This window comes from Nicotiana tabacum, chromosome 7, assembly GCF_000715075.1.
Source record: "Nicotiana tabacum cultivar K326 chromosome 7, ASM71507v2, whole genome shotgun sequence".
Classification (NCBI taxonomy): domain Eukaryota; kingdom Viridiplantae; phylum Streptophyta; class Magnoliopsida; order Solanales; family Solanaceae; genus Nicotiana; species Nicotiana tabacum.
Genome location: NC_134086.1, coordinates 61,296,303 through 61,302,127, shown reverse-complemented (window position 1 = coordinate 61,302,127; position 5,825 = coordinate 61,296,303). Strand labels below are relative to the sequence as shown.

Sequence of the window (5,825 nt, the reverse complement as noted above, 5' to 3'; positions counted from 1 at the left end):
GGCTTTGCGCTTTAAGGAAATATGCTCCAGAGCCAGAAATTTCTCGAACACTCGGGGACTGACGCCAAAAGATTGAGGCCACATGACCTCCGGGTCGGAAACTTCGAACTTGTAAGCCCTAAATGAGGCAATACCAAGTTTACAAGGAACAGCTCCAGAGCCAAGAAACTTCGATGACTCGGGGACTGTAGCCGACTGTCACCTCATCGATTTTTCGAAAACCCGAGGCTATAAGACCCTATGTGGGCAACCTCGAGCTCATAAGACCTCCATAAGGCAACCCCAAATCTGTAAGACCTCAAGCAAGGCGTGAATTATACTTGTACCAAGTAACCAAATCTGTAAGACCTCAAATAAGGCATGATAAAATTTATAAGACCTTGCAAAAAGGCATCATCCCGATCTTAAAGTTAAGGCTATATATTCGAACTTGTAAGACCCCTAAAAGGGCATACCCTCGATATAAACGCCGAAACTACTTCACTCAGGGATTGAAAGACTACGGCCAAATGCAACGACTCCGGTCATACGGCTCCGGACAAACTCACGCAACTCAGGGATGCCCGACCGTTTCTATAAAATCACAGGCCTTCAAATTACATCGAAAATAGTTCAAAACGAACTGGTTAATTAGGCTACCCTCGGCATAAGCAAAAGAGCTTCTATCATATCATATCTAAACAATAGGCTTCGAAACAATTTAGCCATCGAGCGAAACCTCCCGAGGTGCTTATCTATTACCACATAACGGCTCACAATCGAGGTTCTTATCGAACCGTCGAAGAGTCGGGTGTGAGCACGTGATTTTTGCCCTATATGAATTACTCCCATAAATTCAAAACAAAATAATTGTCCATTATTTGCAAATTTTGTGGATATTTGTGGCATTTTCTGTCAAGTATCTGCATTTGTCTGTGCATATTTATTTTAATTAATTAACAAAAAATACAAAAAATATGTTACATTTGCATCTAGGATTTAACTTTGCATTTTTTTAACAATTAATTAGTAATTAATGATTTTATAAAAATTATAAAATCACAAAAATAGTTATTTTTGCACTTTACTTTTAATTTTTGAACTTTGTTAGTTTTTCCTTTAAGTTGTTTCCTAATTATTCGTGGTAATTATTTTTTTAAGTTGGTTAATTTAATTTGATTAGATAACTTGGATTAGGAATTAAATTTAGGTTTATTTTTAGTTTTAAATTAAAAAGAAATTAGAAAAAAGAAGAAATGAAAAAAAAAAAAGGAGTTAGCTGAAGGAATGAATTTTTGGGCCAAGATTAATTGTTTTTTCCCAGCCCAGTCGTTAAATCTCCCCAGCCCAATTGCTAAACTCGCCCGGCTGCCCCTAAACCCGACCCATCTTCACAAATACACACACAAATACATACAGAGACCCAACAAATTAAAATCCCTAACTCACGCGACTATTTCATCGTCTTCTTCACAAAGTCGCGTTTAAACTCGCCAAATCCATGGCGAGTGATTCCAAACTCATAACCACACGTCCCTCCATCTCTCATCTTGCCTTTTCTAATGGTTTCTGACACCAAGATTCCCCCATCTTCTCACTCGCTCGAATTTGAGATATATCTCACGATTGGAAGGTTCGGAGAACGATTTTGTTGGATGAATGTGAGGCGTTGGATTAATTTCACTCAATCTGAGCCCCATATTCATCAAGGGTTCGTTTTCAAAAGGTAACCTCATCCGATTTTGAGAAAAAAAAAGAATTCTGGTAAAAAAAACTGGGGAGAGTAGAAAAAATATATGGAAGAAAAGGTTTAAGTATTTTTGGAGGCTTCTTCTTTTTTGGGTTTTGCTCTTCAGAAATTTTATTCTTCTATTTTCAATTGTTCTTTTAATTTTGTGGCATCCGAACAGAGAAAAGAGATATAGAGTTTTAATTTTGAGTTTCAAAGTTTTGTTTCTTCTGATTTTAGGGATACAGAAAAAAAAAACGAAAAAAAGTTGTTTATTTCTGATCTACTCTGCTCAAATCCGAAAATGGATTCCGCTATTGGACATCGATTTTAAATCTATTTTCTTAAGCATGGGGATTATTTGAAGTGTTGAAGCTGAGATTGAGAACTCTTTCTTCCTTTGCTTTGAGACTAATTTTCTGGGAGTTCAAGTGCTTTATTGAACTATATTGTTGTTGTTCGTGGCTGTTGGTCCCTGCATCGCAGTTTGTTTTATTTTCAGCGTTGAATTTCTCATTGTATACTCACAATCAAAGTTTAATCGAAAGCTCAATTTCAGGTTCATTTGCTGATTCTTTCTCTTATCTTGTTTGTGATATGATTAAAATGTGGTAAGAATCTTAGGTTTGTTAGTTCGGCAAGTTGTTTGCGGTTTGGGTGCAAGGGTCGATTGGTGACTAATTTGAGTACAATATCTGGTATATTTGAAATTATTTCAACATTTTGAGGTTGTGTTTGATCTTTTCTCTTAGTCTTATATGATTCAATTTGAATTTGGCAAATAGCATGTTTAGTTGTTGAGTAAGAATGGCTAAGTCGCAATTTAGTTTTGAATTAAGCTGCTGGCAATACTTCACTAACACTTTGGTTCATTGTCTAAATATGCTTGTCTCTGTTTGCTTGGATCGACTCGTCTCCAGCTTATTAAGTCCTTGATCTGTTCGTCTTCGCTAGCATCTGCTTGACATTTGCATCGAGTTGTTTCCTTGTCTCCATGTGGAAATGCACTCTGATCTTCATGCTGTAAAAATTATGCATCAATTGTATTCATGAAGCAGTTCCTTTGAGCATTTTGTCTGTTTTCTTGAGGTTTCACTTGAGATACGTTACTTAAATCCAAAAACTAAGTCTTGGTAATTCTTCTTGAGTTCTTAGGATAGTAATAGTGTCTAGGTTGAATCTTAGTGATCCATGTTGTATCATGTTCTGTTTGATTTCAAAATCTGGCACTAATCTGCATTGGTTTATGTTTTACTAAGTTAGACCCGTGTTAGTTTGTCTTGGTTTCTTCATCTTGAATGACACGGGCAGTAGGATTCTTTGTTGACTGCAAGAATTTGTGAACCTGGTACGCTGCTTGACGATTCATTCTTTTCAGATCTTGGTTTAAATTGGTGTTGAAACTCAACTGTTTCGCTGCTTGTATATGTGTAGATTTGCTCTATTTTCCTTCTCCTGCTCGAAAGTTATCTGCATCGTTACAGCTGTAAGAACTTATTTCTTTCACACTGCTAAAAACAGTTGATTCGAGCAATGAATCGTGCTGAAACGTGCAGTATTTTGGGACATTTGTTTGGATTGTGAGCCTGCTGAAAATCTGCTTTATTTTGCATTAATTAAGCAGCAAATCTGCACAGTTTGAGTGCAGATTCTACACTATTAGCCTTGTTATGGAATCTGTCCTGGCTATCTGCGTCGCATAAGTATTGAACAATTAACCTTGGGTCTAAAACCAAGGGAATTGAAGCCTCCAATTGTTGTATCTCTTCGTATAAGTCAGGTTCTTGTTGAATTTTATTCTGCTACTCAATCTTGTTTAATAAAATATGAATGGATACTATTCCATAGAATTAGGGGTTGGGGATTCTGTTGTGTATATCTACGAGCTGGATAGATTTGGTTCAAGTTAATGCGAAATGTGCAGAAACAAGAAGTTCAGAAAGTGGCGTTCTATTTTTAATCTTAACTCAGCGCTACTGTTTTTTTTCATGGAAAATTATTCTGTTCAAATGATTGATTCTTGAAAGCGTTCCTAAAATTTAAGGTATTTGGTTTCAGTTTAGATTCATGGAGTTGGATTTGTAGTATTATTGTGCCATATTAAATAGAATATAATTTATGGCCCTCTGAAATCTAGTTTGAATTCCTTTTAAAACAAATTGAGGTGTTCCGCGTCCAACAATCTTAAATGCACGGCCCTCATTTAGTTAATGTGTTTGCTTTTTTTTAGAAATCGAGGTGTGCTATTTAGCGAATTTTCCATGGCCCTTGCAAAGTTAAAACGCATAGTCGCTTTAGGCGCGTTATTTTAATAATTAACTTCCCTAAACTCGGGTGTGCATTTCATGTGACTCAAATCCAAATCTTAATAACGTTGATTAGAATGTGTTTCGGATTGCGGGTGCATTTCATGTGGCGCGATCCAAAGACATATTTTAGGCGACGTTAAATCTTCTTTAAAATAAATAAAAGCGGTTTTGAGCTAAAAATGCACATAGGTTCAAAATGTTTTAGAATCAGATAATTAAGCCAATAATAACAGTTGAGCGACCGTGCTAGAACCACGGAACTCAGGAATGCCTAACACCTTCTCCCGGGTTAACAGAATTCCTTACCCGAATTTTTGCTTCACGGACTGTAATACAGAGTCAATTTTTTCCTCGATTCAGGATTTGAACCGGTGACTTGGGACACCATAATTATCCCAAGTGGCGACTTTGAATTTTTAATAAGTAAATAATCTCGTTTCGATTGTCACTTTAAGTTGGAAAAAACTCCCTTATATACCCTCTTCCGGGGGTGTAGGAAAAAGGAGGTGTGACAGCTCTGGCGACTCTGTTGGGGATCTAACCCAGAATCTCTTGTTCAGGGTTCAGAATGTGAGCTTAGATGAATTGTTATATTTGGCTTTATTTATTATCTGATTTTATTACATGTTTGGGCTTAATGTGCTAAATGTTGCTTTTTACCGTTTTGATATAATCTGAACTGTATATATAAATGCTATGAAACCCCTCTCTTCTCTCTCTCTCTCGAGGAGTGCACGTTGGTCGTGACTTCTTTCTGTTAATGTCATATCCCAAATAGAACGAGGTTCGGACAAGTTGTAAAGCGGGATGATCTTTTGTTTATCGGTACGCAACCCCCCCTCGGCTCGAGTTGTCCGCTCGGGTAAGCCAGGTCTAGAACAAATAAACCCAGGTTTTTAAACCTAGTATAATAATACCTCATGTCGGATCCCTAGTAGGAACGTTTGTTTGCATCATGTGCATTTTGACTTTGGAGACTCAACACAGGGGTTGGGTCTGTCTAGGACAGGTGTACCTGAAATGAAAAGACCATCCTGATGCATCTTACTTGCTACTTGTGCATTTATTTGCTTCGGAGTCACATGCTATCCGGCTTTTGAATAATAAGAGAAAGTTGAGAATAGCAGTGTGAGGGCTAAGTGAGATAATCACCTGTTTTGAAAAACCAATGTCCAAATGGTACTGAAACTCTGCCTAAATTTTGAAAAGGAAAAAAAATATTTTATTTTGGAAAAAAAAGAGAAAAGAAAAAAAAGTTGGTTTTTGTTTTAAAATTGCCCGAACTACGCTAGTTTGATTCTCACAGGGTGTGGGATACGTAGGCAATCCTCATCGGGTCCAACTTCCCTTTTGCAAAAATAGCCCAAAAGACCAAAAATTTTACTTTTATTTGAAAATAATTAGGGTGATGTCATTCTTGTCAAAAATAGTCGAATGTCCCTAAAAGGGTGCAGGAAGGCTGCTTTTGCAAGAACAGCCTCATGTGGTCATTTTTCAAGGTGTCCGCCGGTTAGCCAACACAGCCTTAAAATCTTCGTCTTCAAGGTGCTGAAAGGCCGTATTTGCAAAACTGGATTTTATTTTTAATTTTGAAAAAAAAAAGAAGAATAGAAAAAAGTGTGTCAACTTTGTCTTTGAGTCAAATGAGTCTTGATTTTTGCTTAATCACCCTAATAAATGTGCAGAATGAGCACGAGTCCAAGTTTGTCGATAACAGTTAGGAACAAGATCCCTTTGGAGTTGCATATGTAGTGGGAGGATATGGGAAAATCGGAGTAAGATAAGGTCAGTCTACATTTGGGAGGTCT

General features: G+C 37.0%; 1 long non-coding RNA gene across 1 annotated transcript; it reads left to right on the top strand.

Moving 5' to 3' along the window:
* Positions 1-1,156: 1,156 nt before the first annotated feature.
* Positions 1,157-3,674, top strand: LOC142182700 (uncharacterized). Its single transcript, XR_012711656.1, has 2 exons — positions 1,157-3,056; positions 3,143-3,674. It is a non-coding gene; the product is annotated as an uncharacterized LOC142182700 (long non-coding RNA).
* The last annotated feature ends 2,151 nt before the right edge of the window (positions 3,675-5,825 follow it).